Source organism: Falco punctatus (genome assembly GCF_963210335.1).
Source record: "Falco punctatus genome assembly, chromosome: 4".
Taxonomy (NCBI): Eukaryota; Metazoa; Chordata; class Aves; order Falconiformes; family Falconidae; genus Falco; species Falco punctatus.
In genome coordinates, this window is record NC_137583.1 from 90,689,797 (window position 1) to 90,717,025 (window position 27,229).

Genomic DNA, 27,229 nt, shown 5'->3' on the forward strand with positions numbered 1-27,229 from the left:
ATAACATGGGCATGAGTGAATAGCAGTCTGGAGCAACAGCTTGAGAATGGCATAAAGAATCTACTAATCTTTTAGGTGTGTTAGGAAAACCTTGCTGTTCTTCCCTAGCAAGAACAAGGAGCTACAGATTTCTAAGCTGAGTTGCATACATTTCAAGCCTTTGGCTGATTTTTTTATCATCATTTTAAGGAGCTAGAATATTTTACTGTTTTCTCCATTTTGGACACCTGGGCTTTCTCCCACAAAGAAAAGGAATTGCTTTGGTGGAACTAAAGATCTGTCTTTCTACACAAATAGTCATATTTGGGGGTCTTGTTTCAATATTTAACACTCCCGCTTTATTCCATAAAGGTGCTAAACATAACATCGATTGCATCGTTAGCTTTTTTACCTCTCTTCTCTCATTAGGTTGGATAAGGGAGCAAAACTAAGCTAAGAAAACACACTAGAAAAGACGTTGAGGATAGATTTTTGGCAAAGAACCCATATTGCATGCTCCACAGAACCAAATACTAACAAATGGGTGATTACAGAGAAGACTAAGTCAGATGCTTCTCAGAGACACACGGCAAAAGGAGAAGAGGCATAGTTGCACAATCCAGTCACAGAAATTTGGCCTGGATGTAAGAAAATAATTCTTCTCCATGAGGTGGTGCCGAATGGACCAGGCACCCAGGCAGGCAAGGGAATCTCCATCTTTGGGGATATTTGAAAATCACCTTGAGACAGCCTTGAGCAACCAGGCCTAGCTTGGATTTGAGCAGAACAGACTAGACAACCCTCTGAAGTCCCTTCCAACCTACTTAGTTTGCCTTTCTATGTGATACAAAACCCCCTTTATTTCACAGAAGAAAGATGAGTCTGTGTTTCCCCTGGAGGTGTCAGTCTGTGATAGGATTCAGTGAGGGACATGAAAGGTTACAAGATGTGGCAGCACCCTGGATCCCTGGGGGGAAAGACAGGGAGAAATAAAGTTAAAGGCATGGCAGCTGATGGAGGCCCTAACGATGTCAGAGGTATGACAACACCACAGACTTGGATAGCTTGGGTGTCTGCATTGTGTGGCAATTCATCCACACATTTGGGCACAACCTGCTAAGCTTGTGCCCTGTCACATGGCCACCTGTGTCAGAGAGGGGCTGGCTATTCTGCAGTCACGGCTTCCAAATGTCTTTCTGTCTTTTCTTAAGGGGAGATGGGGGCCAACAAAACCCACCTGGCTGAGGCTGTCAGTCGAGGGAACGCTGCTGACAAATTGGAGCCAACCTTCCTGCTGAGACTCTCAACAGAGGAGGAAGCAAAAGACACACGTGGTTTCATATGCCTTTGGCTTTTCTTGGACTAACTTGATCTCTGAAGTCTGCAGGAAAGCTGAGCTGAGGAGGCAAACTGCTCCAAAAGTAAATGCCGCCTGGGGACTTGGCTGGGAATTAGACAGACATGTTACTGAGCCAAACTGTAAATCTAAAATTTTGAAATAAAGTTTGGAATTTTCCTCAGAAAAGCTTGGCCACCAGGAGGTCTGGCTGTAATGCCAGTGCCAGAAGAGGCAGAAAAAACTGGACTGAACTTCAACAAGCAAGATATTTCCTGATTGCCAGTGATTGACAAGCTTGGCTTCAGCCCCACTCCTTGAACACACCGAAGCAGCTATCAGAAAAAGGCAACTATTGTAAAAAACACAGGGAGTGTTTTTCAGTGGGTGGTAGAAGTCTGCTTTTCACTCAGGCACCCCTTAGGAGTCAGTTAGGAGTAGCACACAATTCTCAGTAGCAGCAGAGGCTTATACAGTTGAGAAAACAAAGTTGAAAACAAACAGCTGCATAATGTATTGCAGTAAGGCTTTCACAGCACAGAGATAGTGGGTCATAAACAAGTCCCCCAGAACTGGAGACTATCCAACAAGGCACAAGGCCTAAAAAGAACTATTTGTTTTTTTACTCTTCATGAGATGAAATGCACACTGCAGGAAAATCCCGTGCAAATCAACATAGCGTCATGGAAACCCCGAGACCATCAATAAAAGTAATAAATGGAAAGGGTTATAATAATATATACTTAGCACTTTACATTTTCAAAGTGCTGACAGGACATTAATCCTCAAAATACCCTTGTGAGGGCAAAGGCAGCTTTGACATTTTGAGGTGGGCTTGTGAAACAATTTTTAGTCTAAAATTGATGTGACCTTACTTCTGTTCACAAGGACTATATCTATTTAAAATTGGATTATAATATTTTCACAACAGATAACACGATGCTTCATTGTCTTTCCTCCTCTGAACATAAGAAGCAGAACCCAGTCAGTGTTTGCTAGACTACACTTTCATGCCAGCACTGTAAAACTGCTTTCTAAGGTCAATTCTTCCTCTTAGCTTGGGCCTGTGGACCAATGTGTTTACTATCACTGGAGAATTTTATTACATTCAATTACTCAGTTAACCTTTTTCTCCAGTTAAATAACTGTGCAAGACATAGCTGCCAGTAATTCATATACCAAAATATGCAGACTAGCCATTTCAAATGAACTGAGAGAATTGTCTTCAAGAGAGCCAGAAAAGGAAAACAAGAGAACAGAAGTCATATTTTATAACTTCAAAGGGCTACTTTTTATCTTCCACAGATTACTTGTTCAACTGCAGTATTGAATTAGCTCTGCCTCTCCTGATGCTCAAGTCAGGGGCAGGGGATGGAGGGGACAGTCAGTTGTTTGTTGCACGTTTTTGCTCCTATTTCCAGTTGTTTACATTGGGGCTGTGATTCTTCTAGTATCTCTGTTACTGTTTATGACCTCAGTAAGTCAAAATGTCATAAATGCTGGATACTTCTGTGTAGCTGTGCAAGACAGGTTTCATTGAAATAATATGGAATTAAGTAGAGGGCTACAAACAAAATACCTGTATCAAAAGCACAAAAGCTAAGATTATTTTTTTTTTTAAAAAAACACAAAACAAACAAACAAAACCCCAACAAAACAAAGGAAGGAGGGGGGAAAAAAGAGAGTCCAAACTTAGGTCTTCAAGAGAAATGATTAATCAAAAACAAAACTAGGAGAGGTGAGTTGATGGTTGTAGAAAGAAGGAAGAGGGAGAAGGAGCAGAGATCTAGAGATCACAGACATGTACTTCCTAAATATTTAGAGTAACCAGCAGTTCAGTGGATCTGATATTCAACCCAACTGTGTGATACTTCATGTTCTGCCCATGTAACCTTAAAACTGAATGAGAAAGTACTTCAGAAGCAGATTTTTATAATTTTTATAAATATTGGGACTGATAGCATTCGTCATGTACTGTATATGAAAACAGTGCAGGAATGCTCACCATAAGTAATAGGTAACTAAAAAGCTAAAAAAACCCACCCCAAAAAAAACCCAGACCTAAACAAAACAACACTCATGCCAGCACAATGTGAGATTTCCTGAGTAAGGAAGGAATTGTTAGTGAAGGTCTTAACCAGAATTTAATAGGAATGTTCTTCTGAGAAAAATAAGCCCAAGGTAAGCAATCTCCTTTTTTAGAATCACGGATGTACAGCGACTTGCATAAAAATGCCATAAGCCACCCATTAGAAGAATGGCTTAAACAGTACATAGCAGAAATCATGGAATGAGTCTGTGCTGCCCAACTGTGGCACAAGCAGACAGTTGATGGAGGCTGATGGGGAGCTTGTGCATGAGCATCTAGGGGAGAGAGGGAAGGAGGCTCTACAATTAAGTTTTGCCAGATCTTGCTATGCTAGGGATTCCCAAATCCATCTGTGATGTCCAGCAGATGATTTTAGCAGATGTCTGGGTTGGGTCCCTCTATATTGCCTGACTAAAGAGATACAAGTAGAGCTGAGAAATTACTTCAAAATATGCAAAATCTTTTGAAGATAAAGTTCTCAAAATGACTGAATCACTTCTTTATTATTAGTGATAGTGATAGGAGGTAAAAAGAATTTGAAATGACCAACCACTTCATATCACATGTTGGGAAATCACCTCGGTAAACATAATCAAGCAAGCTAAATGATGGGTGGCCTAAAATTTCCGTTCTGCTGTTTATTAGATGAAAAGCTATGACAGTTCTGTCTGCACACAGACTGTGGGTACAAGATTTCAGTGACCCAGGCAGATCCCAGACAGATAATAACTATTGCTCTCAGTTCTCCAAACTATGAGTTCAGAAGTTTAAGCTGATACAAATAGTGTGTTTTGCCATTGTAAGCTCTCTCTTTTGCTTATCTTTAGATTTTATGCTGTGCTTATTACAGTGGTATTCCTTCTAGGCTACTCTTCCCACAAACACTCTTGCCAAACTCCTAATGATCCATTCATCCTGTGTCTTGATATAAAAAACCTCATGCAAGATATGATAAACACTAAGGCAATTAGCTACACCACCTGCCCCATTCCACCTACTTGCCTGACGCTACAGGAGACACCACCACATCAACAACTACAAATCCGGATCCAGACCCAGACCAGTAAGATGTCCTTCCACAAACTTCCAATTATGTTTATTTTTGGCTACTGAGTAAGACAAACTTCCTCCTTGCATCCCATCAGTTTATCCCAGGAAGTATTTAAAATTAGAAAATAGAAAAGCTTCTCTACAAACTATCAAAGAAAGATGAAAGAAAAAAAAATAACCACACAACAAAACATGTAAATTACAGGAAATCATGTGCCCTTTAACCAGATGAGCAGAGTGGAAACATGGACATTCCTTTGGAAGAAAGGACTTCTATTTTGTGGCAAAACTGAATATATAACTCATGTTTTCTACTAAGTAAACTCTAATCACATATATAATGCATATGCATATTTGAGGTTGTATGCTGGACAAGTGACAGAAAAATATAACCAACCAAAACCAGACACTCCTTGCTCCAAGATGGAAGTACCTATTTACTGCTCTAGGAGGGAACAATTAAAGACCTCCTTCCTTGAAACTGTTCCCCCCCCAAAAATAAGATACATTAGCATCATTACACCAACCGTTTTGCAAAAGAGTGGAATAGAACAAAAAAATACAGGCATTTTCAGTTCACATACTAATGGTTAAGACAAGTATGGGTCCCCTACATACCACTTCTGGGAAAAATATGGTTATTATTGTACCTTGTATTCCTAACCAGTTCTTACTAGTGTAAGTGAAAATATTTCCAGTGCTTTAATGTGTATAGGTCTGACTCTGGAAAATATTTTAAAGTGCAGAGCTTGAAGAATTTGCATATTTTCACTGATTTTAGTGAGAATGGATGACAAGCATCAGACATAAGGATCCTGCTAACCAGGAGCCACAGTGAATTGTTTCTGTACCAACAGGTAAATAATAATAATATTAGACAGAGTATACAATTCGGTGACTCTTCTACTATGGGCTAGCTAACTATCATACTTATTTTAATTTCAATATTTTCTGAAGGATCTAGGAGCACAGTGCTATTTAGATCTGTGCCAGAATAGGAGTTAAAATACTTACGAGGATGATAACTATTATTTACTATAGCAGTGGTAACTACTGTAACTACATCCATATTACTTAAGTTTTCATTATCATGGCACTGAAACATTGAAGCAAATTAAAAAACTCATGATAAACCTTTAGGAAAAAAATCTCCCTCAAGTGAAATGAAGAAAGAACTTCTAGCACTTTAGGAAGAAGTGTGAGCTCAGTACTGTTGATGTGAAAATTTCGATCAGCAAACATATCTGAGTTGTTTTCATTAGAAGATAGTGGGAAACAGTATCTTACACATAAGCTTACTTTCATTTCCTAAGCATAGGAGAGAATTAAACTTACACCCAACTTTCAGATTTTTTTGCAAAATGTTCTTATATTATTAGTTGCTAGACCATGTGAACTGAAAAAATTGTGTATATGGTGCTATTTTTTATAAACACAGTATAAACTCGCTGGAAGATTAGTTCCTCCTTCAGGACACATTCATTGTTGCAGCATAATTTCTTATTTCCACTTTAACAAAGTTCTTATTTTAATATGAAATGAAGACCATTTCTATCAACATAACTAGAAAATGACTGAACTCTCACTGAGGCCGATGCAACTGGGCAGCAGAAGGGAGGACAACTGTGCCAGTTTTGGATCACATGGTTTTCCCTTTGGACCCACCATCTTGGCAGAAATAAATGAAAGTCTAATTTTCATAGAATCGCAGGATGGTTTAGGTTGGAATAGCCCTTTAAAGATCACGTGGTCCACCCCCCCTGCCACGCGGATGTACACCTGTCGTTAAATCAGGTTGCTCAAAGCCCTATCCAACCTGACAATGAACACTTCTAGTAATGGGGCATCGACAGCTTCTCTGGGCACCTTATTCCAGTGCCTCACCACCCTTAATATAAAAACAAAATTTAAATATAAAAGTCTTCCTTACATCCAGTCTAAATCTACCTTTTTTCAATCTAAAATCATTGCTTGTTGTCCTGTCACTACAGGCCTTGATAAAAATTCTCTCCCCCTCTTTCTTATAAACCCCCTTTATATATGGAAAATGACCCAGTGAGGTCTCCCCAGAGGCTTCTCTTCTCTGGGCTGAATGACCTCGACTCTGTCAGCCTTTCTTCATAGGAGAGGTGTCCCAGCTCTCTGATTAGTTCTGTGGCCTTCCTCTGGACTCACTCTAAAAAGGTCCATGTGTCTCTTGTGATGGGGACCCCAAAACTGGATAATAGTGGGGTCTCAGGAGAGAAGTATTTTCTTAAGTACCTGCATGCAAACGTATCTATAAGAGGCTGAAACAAAGACACTATCCATCATGTAATTATTAGCCAGATCTGAAAAACAGGAAAAAATATTCTTAATCATTGTGGTTAAGCTGTGTGCTCTATTTCACTTAGGTAAGCCATTTATTGCACAATTTATGCTAAACAAAGTGTTCTCCAATTCACAATGTATTATTTCATAAAAATAGAGGGAAAACGCACAAGGTATTTGCCTGCCCCTTTAACCAGTTCACATCATACAAGACAACCTTCATCTACCTTTAGCAGCACCGCTATAGCTTAGCAATACTTGTTTCTTAATGTCTAACCCGAATACAATCACCAGACAAGCTGCATGAAAAGATCTTGCTCCTTTATAAATATGAATGGCTAACAGGGAAACGTCAACAATAACAAAAAATCACTCTGTGCACTTTCTGCAAACTGGCATACTTTTGCAAATGACGTAAATCTTTTGTTCTACAGTGGATTGCAATTATCTAAACAAAAGAATTACAAGAGCCAACTGATTTTGGGTAGTAATACTGAAAACTGATACAGAAGTTTCAGTAAGAGGTTTGCCAGTTGGCGCAATAAAGAAGGGAAACCCCTCCAACAGGCAGCACATAATAGAGCTCCTTCCTCCTAAATACACAGAAGCTGTAACACTTTGTGACTTTCTTCTTCCTCATCCTTATGTTGAGGCAGTTTCCATAGCTTATATTCAGACTCTCAAACCCTGCTCTTCTTCCTGTGCTATATACGCAGAATAATTATGTCTGTATGAGTGTGTATCAAGAAAAGAACATGGCAAAGTGCTTGAACTGAAAATAGCTTCTTTTCCTGATTCATGAGCTCATAATTTATCATAAACCAGTTACTCTGGGCAAAACACCTCTTGTGCTCCCCATGTTCCAGTGTAATGGCTCCCACTATGATGCAGCCTCACAGCCAGCTCTGGGAAACTCCCAGGAAGCATTTGGAGCTACATTAGTAGAGCAAAAGGTGGCATGGATCTGCTTAATTTCAGAAAATAGCAGTGTTGGAATTACAATGTGGTGACAGGACTCATCAGAAGAATTTATTTCCATGCTTTGGGCCTGTGGCCTAATGAATTGGAAAATATTTGCCTATGTTCTCTGCTTAAGCTCTAAATTAAACTGACATCTTTTATTAAAAATGCCAGTTTTACAAACTGAAATGACATGCATTTGCCTTTTTGATAATACAAGCTTCGTTGTAGTTGCATGTATAATAACATTTTTTCTTGGCATACATGGGGTTTGTAAGTTCTCCACAGGTGAAGCTCTAAGCTCTGAATAGTGTATTCAGTGCACTGACTATACTGTTTCTATGTAAATCATCAAGTATACTCAATTATGCTAGCAGGGTTATGGTGCTGAGATTATACTATAAATTACAAATTGCTGGTTTTTTATTTACTTGTTTACAGTGCCTGGAAAAAGGCAACAGTCTACTGTTTGTTGCCTATTCTTTTAGCTTTCCACTGATGGCTTTTAGTTTTCCATGGATTTAACAAGCAGCTTGATTGAACTAGGGTTTTTATTCTTGGACATAAGGAGGAGAGAGGATTTCTTCTCAGGGACCTTAAAGGCTTTTGCATGGAGGTAAACCAAACTTTGCCTATGCACAGTCCCCTCTTCTGACTCCATGTCACTAACAGGAAAGCAGCAAGAGCTGTGGTGAGCCACCCCCAAGGGGTCTGTTTCAGCATCTGCTGGAGATCTGCCAAAGAGTAATGCTACTCTGCAGTGCAAAGCAATGGCTTGATTGTTATCAAATTCCCTCTGTGGCTTGGAGAGCCAGATAAAGGCGGCAAGAAGAGTTTTAATTTAAGCTTCAGAGGCTCACAGTTGTGTTCTGCTAATGAAGTGGTCTGACTCTGTTACCTTTGCTTGCTGAAAATATAAAGACTGATAAGTCATGTTAACAATATTATCATCAGTGGTTTCAGGGATGATATACATTATCTCTGCCTAACATTTCATCTAGAACTACATGACTCTAGATAGTGGAGGAGTACAATCCAGCCAATTCTGTGCTAGAGTGGGCTAAATGAAAAGTGAAACCAGTCGTGTTACAAGTCACAGAAGAGTCATTTTTTAAATTCCTATTTCCTTAAATAGATTCCACGAAAATTCTCACAAGAATCAATTCACATCAAGAGATAATAGGGTGGGACATTGTTCTCACAGAGAACAAAATGAGTCCATACCCTTTAAACTTCCAAGTATCTGTGTTAATTTTGAAGTGGCTGCCAAAACCTCTGCAGCTTTCTGAATGAACATTATTACTTATGGTATGACAGAATGTTTCTGTGTTTGCTGTATACTACAGACACGACAGTAAGAAAAGCACACCATGTACAGAGGTGTCTCAACATGGGAGCTTTGTCCCCCTCATGAGCCACCTCCCTCCTCCCCCCTGCTTGCTTTTGTTTTTTTGGCCACCTTGTATTTTGTGTTTCCTCTTCTTCCCCTGACCACAACAGTTCCTAGAGATCACTTTAAAGAAAAAGTTTTCATTTCCCTCTGCACACTACATGGGGATATGCGGACCCACTCATCTGTCACTTAATGGTGTTTAAGTTGGTGATGTTATACAAGCCTAAAGGTGGTGTGGAAGGGCAATTTGGCTCTGCGTAGTCTTCATCTGTTCAAGCTCATACTAGCACATTGAGTTCCAAATAATTAGGAGCTCCTCTCCAGCTGGTGTTTTGGTAGAAAAGGTGGTTGAGCAACCCAGTCTGGATTTTCCTACATCTGAAAGAGCCTAAAGATGCCTTGAACATTACATATACTTTCCTAATATGTTTTCAGTGTCGGCTATAGCACAGCAGTGGGTGGAATGACAAATAGGTATTCTTTGGGAACGAATTGCCACTGTCAGGGTTCAGAGGAGTTCAGAGCATTACATTTATATTTATTTACTGGTGCTTTCCACTGTTTACCAGGATTTTTCCCCTGACCAATCCATGCAGCTATACTCAGGAGAATTCTCTCTGCTTTGCTGCCAGAGCTCCCCTGGATTTTATCACCCACAAAGTCTGCACACAGATGAAGGAATATGAGGACTTTGAGTGATATTTTGCATACTCAGGTTTCACTCCTGATCCTGTTAGTGATCTGCTGTGCCACCTTGCTATGCAGGCTTTTTGGAGAGAGCAGGAAGCAGAAGGTTAATGGGGTGTGTATCACAAAAAATGTTAATGATTAGATTTTTTTTTTCCTTTAACTGATATATTTCTCTTTCTTGTGAAGCAACAAATGGGTAAGATGCCAAACTTGCCCACCCCTCAACCTCTCCTTAAAACTATATTTTAAAAAAGAAAAGGGAATATGAAGGGTGAAACCAATCAATGGAAAACTTAGCATGCATTATTACAGAGACTTCTGGATATTATAACTCTCTTTCCACTGGACTTCCACCCAGAAACTCAGGTGGTTTCTGTTAATAGCTAGAGCACAATGAAGATTTCTAACTGAATCATCTGAAAGACTATTTTAAAGAATGACTGCATTAACATGTATTACCAGCTTCCTGCTCAGACTAAAAAGAATTTATTCTTTTAATGCAACTAACTCCAGGGTGTTTTTTTTCCCCCGTTTTCTGCCTCCTTTTGTCTTCATTCCCTTGGGTTTCACAAATATACAGTAACAATTAATTATGACTCAAATCAAGGTGATTAACACTGTACTATTAATAAAACCTTACTGGGGAATTAGAAACTACTTTTGCATTCACAGAGTATATAGGTAGCAATATTTATTCATGTATTATTCATCGGGAGATGATGAGCTGAATAGGAAAGGTTGTATTAGTGTGGATAAATTAAGAACAGATGAATACCTCACCTTAAAAATCAAACTGAACATGGATTTCCACCCCACCCCACCCCGCCTTTGGAGACTTTAAAGTGTTCTTTCTCTTTTCTCTCCTTGCCTCTTTAGTTATTTATATAATTCTTGTAACGTTCCCTTTGCATTTCCAAGCTTTATTCAATTATATCATTATATGTGGAAAACTGAAACAAAAAGAATCACTAAAATCACATTAACAAGAGATTTGTAGATGAGAGAGGATACTGCAAATGTTTGATTAACACAATTTGCAAGATTGTTATTTGCAACTCCATCATTTGTCTTGAGGGAAAAGTTACTGTAGTTCACTGCATGCTATTTAGATATAAAGAAATTCCCAGAATCTCTCTACACAAACACATTAGAATATTTCAGTGGAGTTGCCCTAAATTATTATCAACAAATGTGGCTCACACAGACCTTGCACATCACATCTGTGAATTTACAGGAAGTAAAAATGCAAATGAATTCATATATAAATACTGAAATGACACTCCTTAAGTAATAAAGATCCAATAATACTATAGTATCACAGGACTATTAAACATCAGCTTTGGAACAGTGTAACTTAATTGTGAGAGAATTTATTTAGGCATGCTGTCTCATCCACAGCAGTGACGAAATGTGTATTAATTTAAATGGTGCTTAGATCTCATACCCAAAATGCCACTAGGTGTATTAAATATGGCCTAAACAGGGGGTTACAATTATCGTACTAAAAACACACATAAGTAAGAAAAAAACACCCAAACTTCAAAATCCCGACCAGTTGAGACAATGTATTAAATAGTGTTCAACAACCCATCAAGTAGTCATGAATTTGCTGTTTCATTTAATTTTAAATAGTGGTATTAGCTCTGATGAAAAAAGTATCAATGCTTTTCACCGCCAGTAAGATTTCAGTGGGGAAAAGGCCCACATTTTTAATAATTTTACCACAGTTGCAACTCTCTGATTCAAATATTTGAAATACTCAAGAGACTTTGCTATTTAAATTATGAATTTCAGAAAGGAACCAGGAAATATCTGAATGAAAAGTTGTTTTTTTGTTTTCCAAACAGTTGTGTTACACTATAAATAGAAGTGCGTGCACTTGTTGAATGTTTCATACCTAAAACCCTTCCTTTAAGTATTAGTGCCAGGGTTGGGGGCACATCCTGAGGGGGAGGAGGGGAAGACTGGGGCATTAAGAAGAAATATGTTCTGGTATTTTGACATCACAGGTTACTACAAAAGAAAAAGGAGGTACTGGCCCATTTGCAGTCCTTATTTATTTTCCTATCCTTCTCCTAAATTAACTCAGTCAAGGAGTGCATTCCCTAGCACAACCACTTCAGATTTCCTCATCAAACTGCAACTTTGCATGATAGCATCTTTTTTCATGTTTAATTTTTAGTGAAAATTTTTAAAAAATCCTGTACTGAAACTATGGCACTTAAAACTAAGATGTTTCCAGTACAATTTAATGGGAAAAGTATAGACTTGATTATTATTAAGCTATATATAGTTATATACACACACACAAGCACATGCACACACCCTTTTCTGTGGCTTGGAACAATTGCAAAGGACAGATGGACTTGGGAGGGGTTTCACAACTACTGCAAAAGGTCTCATGTACTGCATTTGTTTACACCATTTAAAAACACATAAATCAGCCACTTCAGGGCAAGCAAAGCAAAAAAAGGAAAAAAAAAAAAGGAGGTGCAAGTAAAACATGTATTTGAAACATGTATTTGGTACTAATAGTGGAAAGCTAACATATCTGCACTAACATACAATAAGTGTGGAGAATATAATCTGTAGTTTGTGTTGCTCTTTATGCCAGACCTATTTAATATAACTTCCATGTTTAGCTTTAGGTTATATCGATCTCAGAATGGAAAGGAAACTCTAACAAGTCTTGAGAGTATGAAGCTGGTTTGCAGTTAGAAAAGGCCATAGACGAACAGTACCTTCACCCAGACTGAGGCTTGCATAAAACTTGGGATTCACCACAAGGGGAAAAGTTCCTAAAATAGTCTTGGCCCATTGTAGTACACAAAGCTTGATAAGGACTTAATCCTACCTAGTAAAGGGCAGAGCTGTGCTGAAGAGCGGGCTTAAACATGTTGCATGAGCCATAGCATCTGAAAGCAATAAGTCCCTTGAGGGATACTGTCAGGTAGTATCTCTGAACAAGTAGTGCCTTTTAGGAATATATGACAACTCTTTGAAAAGACAGCCTTTCCCTCCTCCCTAGAAGCCTTTCTAGCACTGCCCAGTGTAGGAAGAGACACCTGCAATTTCCAGAGAGACAGGAGAGCCTGCATTTCAATGAACGGCTCTTGTTTAAGTATTATTTCAAGAAGAAAGTTTACTGGCCAGTTACCAAACTCTTCCCTTTCACTTAGCTCCTAGCAGAAAGGACCTTGGTTCCTGACCACCCAGTAAGCCCCTGCCAGTACTTGCCACTCTGTGAAGAAAGCACTGGTAGCACGCGGACAGGTAGCTTAGGAACAGAAATCTCTTTCTGCACTTCTCTCCATACCTTACCGTAAACTTACATCTGTGAATATGTAATTAAGCTCTTACTGTGCTGAAGAAACCAGAGAATGATGAATTGGCAAATCAACTATCTACCTGTTCCATGCAAACACAAGTATCCTTTGCTTCAGAAAACAGTACAATTGCCCAGCTCCCATCTTCTTGCTCTCTTTTTTGTTCTTCCCTCCCCAAATGATTTTTTTTTCTATATTCCTCCTAGCTGCTGAGTCCTCAACTCAGCTAACAGAGCTGTAGCATCAGCATTCTCAACCTTTTACAAAGATCACATATTTAACATGCCTATGTGCCTGTGCTTGAAGCTGCTGCACCTCCAGCACATACTTGGATTAGTGTGGCAGGGTGCTGTGCACCCCAGATAGCAGTTGTTCCATGTGAGACAATCAAAGAACTTCGAGATGCTCCACATATGAAAACATATACGCTGTTTTTAACTTAAAGTCAGCATGGTTTAGCTAACCATCAAGTTCACAGGCAAAGTAATTTTTCATATTTGGCAAAACTTACTTACGTGGTCTGTCAAAGGTGTAAGTCAACACATAGTCTAGGGAAGGACCTAATTATCCCAGTTACTGGCTGTATTCATTCTTCTCCCTTTCTGTGGGGAACAGCTTCCACCGAGCAAGAGTCCCCACACTGTGAAAACAGACAAGATGTCTGAAAATTTTGCACTTTCACAGTATTCTCACTACTGACATTCCTCAAAGCTTACAAAATATAGCCTTCATCTGCAGATTTTTTGGGGAGAGGCTATTTTCTTTCCATTCATTTCTGGATAAATCATTTGAAATTGTGCAAAATCATATTTCCCCAGGCAACACAGATAAATCAATAAGCTCTCCACTCCCAATATTTTTGTACAATTCAACAATCCTCCACATTGTTACTGTGTTTTCACTTGAGAACATAAAAACACTTTTCAATAATCACACCACAACTGTTACAGTGCAAGTTCTGAAATGATATGAAGCAAGGCATAGCAAAATTCATGGCATGTTCAGGTTCACATGGTGTGTTAGGAGACATTAAGACTTGCGTAACTATCATTGTCCTTGTAGTTCAGCTGAAGCCACTTTGCGCATTGATGGTAAACATGAGCTTATTTTGCTTAAACAACCAAAGGCAGGCAAAACTTGCACACCATGCTGATCTGACCGCTGAAAATATGACAAAAAGTCATGTAATTTTTGTATTTAGGCATACTCTTAATGTCAAAGCTGTTACAAAAACCTCCAACACTGGACAACCCTCTTCCCTCTTCTCTGAATTCAACATTCCTTATTTCAGCACAGGCCAGATGTAACAAGAGGGAACAGCAAAGTTTGTACTGCCGCTGTGCATGATGAATTTGCATAACGTTACAGTATGCTAGACAAAATGATCCATTATTCATTGCAAAGGAATTATCCAGTCATTCAGTATATGCCAACAGTCAGAGCAAAAATATCAGTATCAAAATTTCCTTAATCCAAATCACTATTAACTTCATTATGTTCTGTCACATCTTGAAGATGCTGGATTTGATTTAATGAGCTGTTTCTATCCCCTAAGCAAAGAATTTTAGCAGAATAACTGTAAAGCAACTCAGAAGACCCTAAATGGTTTTTGAAAGCTCTCATAACCACCCATACTGTACTGTATCATTCACTTGCTGCCATTCATTGAGCATTTTTTATAACAGCAGAGCTTTAAAAGGCGGCATGCTTGGGTTCACATAGAACAAGACTATTTAAATGGACTACAATTACTTTAAGAGGAACAGACATGTAATATCTTATCTTTCACCTACTAATTTATTCCACAGTTTTCTCAACTTAATGGCTGCATAGATTTGTTGGACTGGCTTGTTAAGAAACCACAAGGCATGGGTCTTGGCAGAACTGCATCTGATGTCAGTCTCCTCCATTGACTTTCTACTCTCAGTTTTCCTCCAAGTTTTTTAGGCTTTCCTACTTTGTGCTCTCAGTTTCCCCATAAATCTATTTGTACAGTTTATCTGCAAATAAAAAGCAGTCCATACATTCACTTGCTGCTGCTGAGCCCCCAAAGCAAGCCATATGAAGAAAACCCTAAATGAGTGCCATGAAAGTACCATTTAGACAATGACTGCATGATATCTGGTAGGCTTGTTACTCTTATGGAAGTCCCTGGCAACAGCTACACCTGACTCAAGTGACAGAAAGACATTAAAATCCTGTCTTTCCAGGGACATGCACAGAACACTGTTCATCGCTGGGTGTCAGCTCCAGTTTTGGTCTCTGACATACACTAAGCAGAATTTAGCAACTGACAGGCAGAAGCTAATGTCCACAGCCAGAAGGGTTTATGTTCTAATTACACCAATTCATTCTGATAACATTGAAAATAATACCAAAGAGTTAAAGAAGTGTTCAGGATCCAAAGCATTTGTGATCCAGTGACACACATGCTATAAAAAGGGTCTTACTCACTCCAGTGGAAATGAAATCCAAGTACCAGAGGTAGCTTCATACCACGGGTCATTTGAAGATGCAGTGAAGGAGCTATATATTTGTCTAATTTATAAAGTGTTTATAAGGGAAGCTTTATGCTGGCTAAAAAGTAGCAAGGAATGGGATTCAGGTGCTTAAGTATAGGCATCTAGTATTGTTTTAGATGCACCCTGTTGGCAGAGACATTTGCAAAACGCTGGGGGATATGACCCAGGACTTAGAGGAGACACCTAAACAGATACTAAATGGCTATACTGAGACATCCAGAAACTTATCAAGGTGTGTAAAATGCACAATGATTAGAGACAGTCAGAAATGATAAAAGCATTTTTTTTTTTAAGAAAGATAAACAAAATAGGTACATGCTTAGTTAAGGAATCTCCTCCTGCTTCACTGGCTGGGGGTTTTGGAGGGCCTGACAGATCAAGGAATTTCTGCTTAGCAGCTTACTAGCTTGAAATATTTCGAATTACATAATGGGTACAAAAAATTAGAACCCACTCATTCTGTGCTAGAAGAACTCAGAACATCTTTAGGGTTTATGAACAAACATTTACAAGTCACTCAATTTCATTGCTGTCATGAACAAGATGGCCAGCTGATTGCTTTAATAAAGTCTATTGATCATCATCAGACTCACCAAAACCTTACTTCCAGATATCAGAAAACTATTATAAAACAAGTTCATACGTGTCATTGCCAGCTTTATCTATTTCCACTTGTACTTAAAGACAGACAACTAATCCTTTTTTATGTGAACTGAGCAAACGCATACAAGGCATTGAGAAGGATTCACATGGCTATATGTAATAATATCTTGCAGGAATAACCAAGATGCTGAAAGATACGATTATGACTCCTAGGAAGGCTGGAGTGCAACTTTGGAGCCTGTTAAGGAGTGAGTATGAAATGAAGTAGCTGGAACATTTCACAAGGTAACTGGTATCGTGCAGTAGCAAAGAGGAGGAGGATGGACATTAAACGAAGGCGATTAAAAAGCACTGCATTCAAATGTACAAGTACTATGCCCACACTGCAGGAGACAGCAGGAGGCAGTGAATCATCCAACATTTAAATCAACACCCCCTTAAAACAAAATGTATTCAGCTCAACGTGGGTATCTCCAGCGGGCTCCAAAAGTTCTGACAATGCGTGGCATGGGTTACTCACATCTCACTCTGCCCATAACGCAGCCACCATTTAGTAAGTAACTTGATTCAGAGGCACAGAGAGTTTCTGATGAATCATAAAATGCTCAGTATCTGATTTAAGGGCTTTCTGTCACCACTGTAGATTTGCTAGTGCTAATTTTATGTAGAAAAGGGCTTCCAGGGACAGAATAATGATAGGGTGAGGGGTTGAGGGAAGGGGAAAAAAAAAAAGAAGGAAGAAATGAATCCAAGGGTCCTGGAAACGGATGGTGAAAGTACCGTGGAAACAGCATGCATTTTTTCTGCATTGTTGTGTTGGTTTTTTTTTTTAAGTGAATATTGAGGAGACATTAATCAGATTGTTAAAAACCTGGCAGAATAAATGTGTCAACAAAACTCCTTTTTTACTCGCATTCTATTAAAACACTTTGAAGGATTTCTATGGAAACAGTAGGCTGTTACAATGGGAAATACCCAGCATAGCTGAAAATGTCAATCTTCCTTTCAGCAGTGCACTGGCCATAAATAGAGATTCAGTGCAGCAAAATTGGTATCACTTGGAAGCAAAGTCTCAAGTAAGAAGCACAGCAATGCATGAACACTCGAAATCCAAGACAAAGCAGGCAATTGCCTCTTTGAGTAGCAGTAGAACCATGCCAACAATAAAATATTTAATTACGCTATGCTTTTTTATTTTGGAAGAATGTATTTGGATGTATCATGATATAACAACTATCTGTATATACAAGAATAGTTCCTGCTTCTAATATTTTTGCATTTGGAGATAACTCCATGTGACAGAAAAAGAGGGATAGCTCACAGAGTGTCTGCTTCATTTATTTATCTTATAACTGATGACACCCCACATCCACATCACACACAATCAGCAGTATTGCCTCTGCCTTATCTACTACCCACTCATGCCTTCTCTTTCACCAGACCATGTTCAATGTCATTTTTAACTCTTCTGTGTGCCTTTCCCAGTGCCCAGAGTAGAAGCTCTTATATAGATCTAAAACCAAACCCCTAAACCCACACTGTATTCTTTAAAAAAATTGTAAACCAAGAAAGAGCTCTTGCTCTATTCAGAAGGCCTTCAGCTATGCGCACACCCCCCCCTTCCCACACTCTTCCCACACACAGATCCTATGACTGGAATAGCTGCTTCCTAAAGCATGAAATATTGTGAAAGCTCACTTTAAATCTTAGACCATTAATTTCACCAATATCTTTAAATTTCTAAACCATATAAAAATGTCATGATCACAGTTAGTAATATATACTTCTGCTACTTTCCACACACAAAGAAAATTAGCCCTCTTTCAGTACTCTACTTGTTTAACAATGTATTTGAAAAGCACATTGGTCCTTATTACAGATGTGCACTTTCAGTAACTTCCAATAAACAAAGCAAGTTCCAAAATTAGCTGGTAAGTAATGATTATGTTCTATACTTTACAAAACAATGCAAGGAAGCACAGAGAGATCATAAACATACTTTTTATTAGTGCTTCTAAATTTCTGCCTCTGAAATTCTGGATTGCCACCTCTTGCTGGTCTCACACACAAATTGGGGTCAAAGGTTTCTCTTGGTGGCAAGCGGCAATTTGGATAAGATCAGTCAGTGACTCATTGGTGATGTATGGGGTAGAAGCTACTGGTATTGGCTACCATAGTGCTGCTGTGTTAGATTGGCATCACTGTCTCCTTTAGTCATCAAACACAAGAACTGCTGTCAAATACTAATAAAAATGCACTACATTTTTTGCATGTTTTTTGTTTCCCAGGGACGGAATGCTTTTCACATATGGATGATGAAATCTGGAGGGCAATGACGTAACTTGAATGAAGCACTGCCCATTGCTTCTGTTTATTTGTTGACAAGTCTATTTATTTAAATGTGCCAGAGTAATAACAAGATGGAATTTAAGATAAGCATTCCATAACATATTATTTTGGAATGCTGTGGGCAGCATGGTGTTTCATGCACTGTGTTGCCTGTTGTATCGGTAATGAGTTCATGACTAAATACATTTTGGGCATTTGCCAAACTGATGGGATTGTGAAAGGCTGAGGACCGCAAGAATGATGGCCTGGAACTACAGAGCCCAGCAATACAGGAGGTCTTTGCTAGACTAGTAGAGGATTTCTCAGTAGTCATCTGTAAATTATGCAATTACAGCTGATTAGCTTCAAACTCATGTGGACACACTGAGTGAATAAACACCATACAATCACACTGCACAGAATAAACCAGCACTCATCTAAATTAAAATAGGGATTCCAGCAGTAAAGATGACATCTACTCTGAAAGTAACTATGTTGTGAATAGTACACTTTTTCTTGCAATAAATGCAATCTAGTTTCTCATGTCATGTCATGTCACCCAAAGATTAGCCAAAAATAAATACATTTAAAAAGTAAATCATAACTAACTTTGGAAAAAACACCCAAATTCAAATGTTTATAAGGAGATAGAAAATCCTGATCCTTCAACATCCAGCAAAAATAAAACAGAGATCTCACAAGTACCAGCTCTTTGTGAACGTTTTGGGAAGTCTATTTCTAGCTGCAACTGGAAACATTGGTATAATTTTTAAAAGCAGCTAGATTCTTATGCTTGGAGAGGACAGAAAATTTCTAAAAGACAATACCTCCCAAATCCCCTGCTTTTTGAGGAATGCTTTGAACTAGGTACCAGAAGTACGACTCACCTATCCATAACTAGTTTCTTTTTGAAACTTAGGCTGCTTTCTAGTAGCCATTTTCAACACTGAGATTTTTAAGTATAGTCAGAACTGGATCTTGAAATTAATACAATCAGTCAATTAAAAAAAAGTCACTTGCAGGTAGGGACTTTCTTTTATTACAAATTAACTTGTACCATGGCTAAGTTCAGAAATAGAGCAAAGATGCAGTTTGAGGCATTTAACATTTCTTTCAATGCATAAAATGCTTCATATCACAGGAAAATCTTTAAGACCACCAAAAAGGAAACAAGAAATAATTCACTGTTTTATTGTTACTAGAAGTGGCAGGAAGTTCTGAAAGGTTCAGGTGGAGAAACAAATTACTGCAGCAAAGTGAACACCAGATTCTTGACTTTTTACACATTACTCCATCAGGCCCAGCCACTTGGCTAAACTAACACTGGGTGAATAACTGCTCATCAGTATGGGACATGGGTTCACAACTGACAATAACTTTCTCATGTCCAGAGAGTAAAACACTTAAATTCATTATAACAGTACCATGAAAATTTGTCCTGGATGAAAATGTTTTCATTTTATTGTAGGTTTGAAGAAAAAAAGACATAGAAAAATTAACTAAGTGTTAACAGAGTCCATTGTAAAGACTTCTTTCTGCAGGGAACAAGTTTGAATCACTTTTAGTGATCAAAAATAATAGCCAAGTGGTAGCTGTTGACTAGCAACTATGAAGGAAGGCAATCACATTGTTCCTGAGATGACATATAACAGAACTTCTGACATCACAAGGCTAACTGCGCTACATGATTCTTTTTGTTTCTTCTTGGTGATATTACCAGAAAAGGGAAAGTTTGCATGAATCACAGTGGATGTGATACCTGTTGGATTTCCATTCATTGAGAAACACTGATACATCAACATGGTGAAAACTCCCTGCTTACAGCTTACGTTATTTACCCAAGTTGTCAACCTGACCTGTTTCCCAAACCTTACAATAGCTGACTTTAAAGTGTCATTTTGGCATGTGTTTCATTCTTAAAATCAAAACCATGTTATCTTATTAAAAACATAACCCTGAAGAACTTGATCTGTTTTGAATCCTACTGCTTTTCTTTTTGACAGCAACATATATGCCTCTCAGATAGAACTACTGAGCAAGAGCACTTGATAACGTTAATAATCTTCGTATGCATAAAGGAAAATTAAAAGAAAGATATCTGTGCATGAATACAAAAACAGCGATTGAGTATCTTGAGGGGTGTGTGGGAGAGTTCTTTGAAATGCTTAGGACCCACAGCAATTTGAGAGATACTTCAAAACAATTGTCACACAGCTGAACTAATGAAACCCGTGTCCTACAGATGTGTCCCTTTTGTCCCCTGAAGATTTTCCCCTTGCATTAACCCACTTCCCTCCTATTTTGTCACTGACACCCTAGATAATGTCTCTTATCCCCAAGAGATAACGTGTCCTGCTGCTTGTCCAGAGCGGTGCCAGGCTCTGGCTTGCCAGACAGAGGCCACGATACCTGCTTCTCCTGCTTCCTCCTCACTGTGCCTCTCTCCAGGGCTCCACTACCCAGGTCAGATGATCACACACAGAAATCTGCATAGGTGGCCCCATCTTTGAGATGTCTATTCCCCTGCCAAGCCTGGATGGACCTGAACAACCAAGAGTTAAACAGCCAAAAGTGTGGCAGGAAGGGTGAAGGACTGAGGATAGCAGGAAGCAGAGGGATCTGAATGCTGACAGGTGCAGTCAGACCATTTACTGAATTCTTCTCTCCTTACAAGGATAAGCAAATTAAAATAAAAATTAGAAATCTAAACCAATGAGAGGGTGGATCAGAAGATGCTGTAATACTTGTTACTCAGACCACAGCATTATGGATACCTAGCTAAAACACAGCAGAAATTAGATGTGTTATTAGTCCTTTGACTATCATATAAAATAAATCTAAGCATGAATAAAAGGTAATTATTTTCTATCCAGTTCAATAAGAAGGTATCCACTGCAACTTTAAAAGATAGCTTTCCATGGATTTGTTTTAACTCACTAATAAAGGGTATCAATATTACTTGAGAATGAGGCTGGGCTTTTCCCCTGTATTACTCAAAACCTGTTTCAGATACAGTTCGAGGTAAGGAATATTAATCAGGGTGTAGCTGACTGATGTCATGATTATCAGGAGAGATGGGATTTGGTAAAACAGTTAATTAGAGTTCAACATGGAATTAGGGCAGGTTCTAAAGTCTTGCTGCAATCATTCCAAGGCCGTTTGTACATACATATGTGAAACTTCTGATGGCTGCTTTTCTTTGGGAAGTGTCCCTTTCATCAGTCAAAGACACTGTGCAGGAATCAATTAATGCCCAGTGCATTGTTCACCAGAGATGAAATTTTGGAACATAAACCCCTCCAGACTCTCTTAAAAAATCTGGGACCAGTTCTCTATTCATCTATTAGGTTCATGTCAGGCTTTCCTTCCTTAGTAAACATCCTCAGTGGTGCTCTTAGTAACCCAATAAAAGAGAGTTAATTCCAGTCTGCTTGCATGAGCACTGCAAAGCACAGTACAGGAATGTTGGAATGAAAAAACAGAGTATGAAGGAAGAGTATGAGAGGAGTGGCTACACAAAAATACCAAAATCCAATTTACCAGATGGTGTCAGAAGCATAAAAAGGAGGGAAGACCAAGGAAAAAATATTCCCCAGTGGGGCTTTCCTGAAGATCTCATGCTGCCGCTAAGAAGAAAATTGCAAAATTCAAGGTCAGTGCAGAATTCATGGTTTCTGCCAGTAGAAATGTGAATATGCGCCCATGGGCAGGACATGTACACATATCAGAGCAGGTGTTATGCCACTATTTTCAACATGATCTTCTTCCTCACCAGAGAGGTTAAAGCATGAAAGCAAAAAAATCCAAACCCATATCAACACAAAAACACACCACCAAAACCCAACCCATTTAAAAGCCTGATTGACAAGAACAGTACATACTCTTTAAAACTTTTCTTAATCTTCTTTTTGTTTGTTCACAGTTAATGGCTTACACATTATTACATAGGAGCTACTGCTACCGTAAGGGCCATTTATAATTTTACCACAATTTTAATAAAAACAAATAGTCAAATCCTCCAAACCTTTTCAGTTGTAATCCAGGGAGGGAGATTTTTTTTTTTTAATGGCATTCAAGTGGCTTAGCCAACACTGACTGTTTTTGTAACACTGGCCCCATTGTTGGTGATAATAAGACTAGGGGAGAGACCTTGGGAGGTAAACCACACATTTATTTGGTCTTTAAGATTTACTGTGGTGTTTGGCTACTGTATGATCTTTGTGAAACTCAGGGGTGCAAAGTCCAGTGTTTACAAAGACCACTGCCAGCAAATTGGACATGGTTTTCCCACCGTTATTTCTGGGATGCTTCTCGTACTCAGGCATTTGTCCCCTGGTTCTGCAGTTTTGACAATATGTTTGGTGCTCAGCTTCTCAGTGTGTTTTCTTGAGCCACATTCAGCATGGCATAGATATGGTATTGAAGAGATTGCTAACTGTGTTCAGAGCAGCCTGTCAAGTCCTGGTGATGGAATAGCCCCAAGCTGGTTTACTTGTGTCTCAGACTGCCCAACAGCAACAGACACTGCCACTGCCTCAGGGATAGCCTGTGAGGGAATGGGAGAGTTGTGAGTCTTTAATGCCTATTTCACTGTCTGAATTAACTGTTTCTTTGCGGTTAACTGAATGAGGCTGCTGAGCTCCAGGTTTTGCACCACTTTGCCTGCTGCAGGGAACATTGGCCTTGGGGCTGCATGGGACAGGAGAGACAGAGGGGAATCCAAGCCTCGTGAAAATCACCTATTTGATTGCAAAAGATTTATTAAGAGGTTATGGGACCTCACATGTGTCTGAAGCAAAAATGTTTCACACCCTGCATATTTACTGGTTCTCACTGTTCAACCTTATGCAAGTTCATTTTGGTTTTTTGAGTGACCATTACGTGGGCTGATTAGTTTTCTGCTTTACAGGCTTTTCATTTTATTTCTCTTGAATTATTTCTTTCAGAGAGTTGTCAAACTTATCTAATAATGGTTGTTACAAACTTTATGATTCTTAAAGTATAGATCCTGCAGAAAAAGGAACTGCTTCAAAAATGATAAATAGAATAGCACAGCTCTTGCTGTCAGACAATGATAGATTTCTCAGACAGCTATCACTTAGGATTATGTTTTCTGAGACTCTGGCTGCAGGTGATTAATTTTAAATTTTTTCTTTTTAGCCTGAACAGTTCTGCTGTTGTAAAAATAAAACGAGAGGAAGTATAGGGGTAATAGGAAAATTTCATCCCCAGGAAAAAGAAAAAAAGCTCTTTTCCATTTTACAGCAGGAAGATTTATCTAGAAGCAGCTAGCAAGTAAAAAACTGGGGTGAAAACAGTCCCCAGCAAATAGCTTTCATCAATGTCTTTTGTTCTGATTTTTCCTAATAACAACGCTTTGAAAATCTGATTTTGTGCTTGTACAGTACTCTTCTCAGGAAAATCCCAAGTCCACATAAACTCCGACTGTACATGCACACATACATTTTTAATGTAACAGTTCTGTGAATAATTTAGTAAGGATACCTCACAAAAGTCAGGAATTACACATTGTTCATGTACAGATATCAGGCCTTGGAAACACCTGTTTTGTAATCCATAATGGCTTGATTCTAATTCCCTACCTTGGTATTTCCCTATTCCTGAAAGGGAGAACTGTTTAGGTGCCATCTCCACCTAAAACTGATTTCTTCAAGCCTTCATTAACACATACCAAACTTAGAAAAAACAGAGTGTTAATTATTTTTTAAAATATCTGTGAGTACTGCATACAGAGCTAAAAAGTTACACCTGCCAGAATCCTAATCTGCATCTCAAATTTTATCAAGATATTTTTAAGATTCTTAAAATTTCTTAGGCAATCTCAGGGACAATATTTTCTAAACTCTGTGAAGGACAAGTTTGAAAGTTTTTCTGTATGGGAACATGCTTATGGATTTCACATTAAGGCAAACCAGAAAGGTCTCAACCTCACAGGGATCAATAACAATCAAAATAATAGACTGTCATGTGTGTATTATTTACATGACATAGTACTTTCCACTGAGACTCCCATCCCAGAAAGAAAACAGAATAAGTGCAAGTAAAATATTGTAGGAAAGAACACATGGCAGCTGAACTGTAATAATGTCTAAAGCAAAAAAGATGAACGTTATTAACCAAAATTGCTAGTTAGTCTCTTCCTCCTTCCCCACCCACTTGAAAATACACTACTTGATAAACTTGTAGCATGTCCAGCATAAGAAAGAGGCTTTCAAATTTTATCACCTAATAGGATATAGAAATGGATTTAAAAGAAAGTTTGAAAGGTCTTAAGTGAATGTAATTTTCTCTAATTTACAGTTTCTTCTAGCCTTTCCACATGTGGAAATTCACTTGGAAAGTTCCAGAGAGAGAATTTTCACCCTCCTACATGTCACCTCTGTCTGATACAGCTCACAGTTCGCAAGAATTCAAGGGACTAAATCCTTACTTGACATTGGTAATTGCAGACAACCCAAAACAGAGCACAACTACTTACCTTTGGGATTGCAGAAATGTGTACCCACTCACCCTACCTGGTGAAACAGAGCAGTTCAGAAGTATGCAGAGGAGAAAAACGGCTTACAAAAAATGAGTTTGCAACCTCAGCTGGGCTGGTCATTTGCAGCAGTAGAAAAGCACTAGGCTTGAATTATGGCACTATGATTTGTTCACTACTGTGCTAGAAACTCTTAAAGCAGCCCAAGGAGGAGAAAAGAGAAGAGGCTCTACGTCTAGTTTTCCTAGGACAGTAATAACATGAACAATGAAAGCCAATAGATAAATTTTGCTTTAGTTGTTTTGTTCATGTAAGGTATTTTTCTTCTAATGCTGATTTTTCCACTTCCTTCTCAGTCATACCAGATTATCATCTGTTCACTACTATTCATATACCAGTATCCATCCAACCCAAGAAATGCTAGTTTCAGCTTTTCCTTTTTTTTTTTTTTTGGAAGATGGACTGACCATATTTGTTTTTGATTACTGGTCTTTGAACTTACTTTGTTTAAGTGCGGTCATCTTCTGAATATATCACTCCGTAAATATGTCGCGGTAGGGTTTCATGTTTGCTGTTTCTCAATGACTTCCAGATCAAACTTATTCAGTTTGAAACCAAAAAAGATGGTACGTGTGCTTGGTTTTGGGCTGGGGTTTGTTTTGTTTCTTTATAAGCGTGGGGGGAGGGGAACAGAGACGGAAGCAAGGTTAACCAGTATTATGCTCTCAGCCATGTCTCTGGAAATTAGGCTGGATCATGCCTCCTCACCATTGCCAGTAACAAAGATTTTGCAACCTGGATTTCACTAAGGACTCCTTTATGACATGAGAGACAGGATAGCATATAGTTTGTTCTGAATAGCCCTCCTGGCACTCTACTGACAAAAGGATTGAAAAGTAATGACAGACTTATTCTCTCAAGTGAAACATGCATATGAAAGTGGTAATACACATAGGGAACAGATCTGTTGACTAAGAACATGCCATTTTCACAGAGTCACTTTTCTGACCGTAACCGCACTTCATACCCCAGACACAGTTTTGTTTTCCTCCACTGTGGCACAGCAGATGTGAAACATTTAAAACCTTTTATCAGGACCCAACCTACAGCTACATAACAAAACAATCCCTAAATTTCCATCACTGGCATTTCAAATGTTCTGTGACAGGGTCAAAAATCTTGATAAAGCAAAACTCTCACACTGGGGAAAAAAAAACCCAAAAAACACAGAACAAAAACCAAACCAACACAGAGTCATGATTCATTGAATGGTAAGAGATGCAGATGTCTCCATGAAGTCCTGTTTTGAACAATAAAAGTTTTAAAGATGCAATTTCGAAAAATCTCAGCTTTCCAGCTATATTTGCCCACCACAATATAGTGGAGGAGGAGACAATATACAGGGTTTAGTTTCTGGGAAATCTCAGTTGCCTCTCTGCTGATATGCATGTTTCTACAGTCTTTGGTTCAAGGCAGAGACTAGCCCCACCCCCACCCCCCACCCCCAAAAGTGCCATGTATTATGTTTTTCTTATGAAGTGAGGCAGTGAAACATGGGGCACTTCAGAAGACGGCTGCATCTTGCTATAGCAAATATTCCAAAAAGGGGCTTATGCAGAACAAAATTAGCAAATAAGAAGAAAGTCCCTCTATCTGCTAAAATAAAGTACAAGAGAGTGTTTTAAGGGCTCACCAGCAATTTCTCTTGGCCTAGCAGACCACCACGGACACTGTAAACATCCTGGGCTAGTCTGTCTGTGACAGTTACTCCTTTTTAAAGGTAATAATCCCAGAATCCCCTTTTACAACACACCCTGAAGACATGAAACAAATCAAACTATCCATATTTTGCAATAGTTTCTTGGCATGATCCATGTGGTAATTAAAAAACTTTTATTGGAAATTGCTGCCACAGTTTGTGGGCTTCCTTAATCCAGCTATGGTATCTGCAGCACCTCCAGGCACTTGTCTTGTTCTCATAATACAAAATCAACTATACCATGGCAGGGCTTGAGGGAATGTCTGAAGATGATGAGAACTTAGAAAGGAATGCCAGTATGAAAACTTGGCTGGTGTTTCACTTATTTTTTTTTGTTTATTTATCTAACCATTCTTTTACCAGGAAATATCACATGGAAAAATGA

General features: G+C 38.7%; 1 long non-coding RNA gene across 1 annotated transcript in view; it reads left to right on the top strand.

The window, feature by feature from the left end:
• LOC308061746 overlaps window positions 1-20,554 on the top strand; it is a 38,058-nt gene extending 17,504 nt beyond the window's left edge. Inside the window, exon 2 of the long non-coding RNA XR_013927343.1 lies at window positions 16,432-20,554. This is a non-coding gene — a long non-coding RNA (uncharacterized lncRNA). The remainder of the gene's footprint in view (window positions 1-16,431) is intronic.
• The last annotated feature ends 6,675 nt before the right edge of the window (window positions 20,555-27,229 follow it).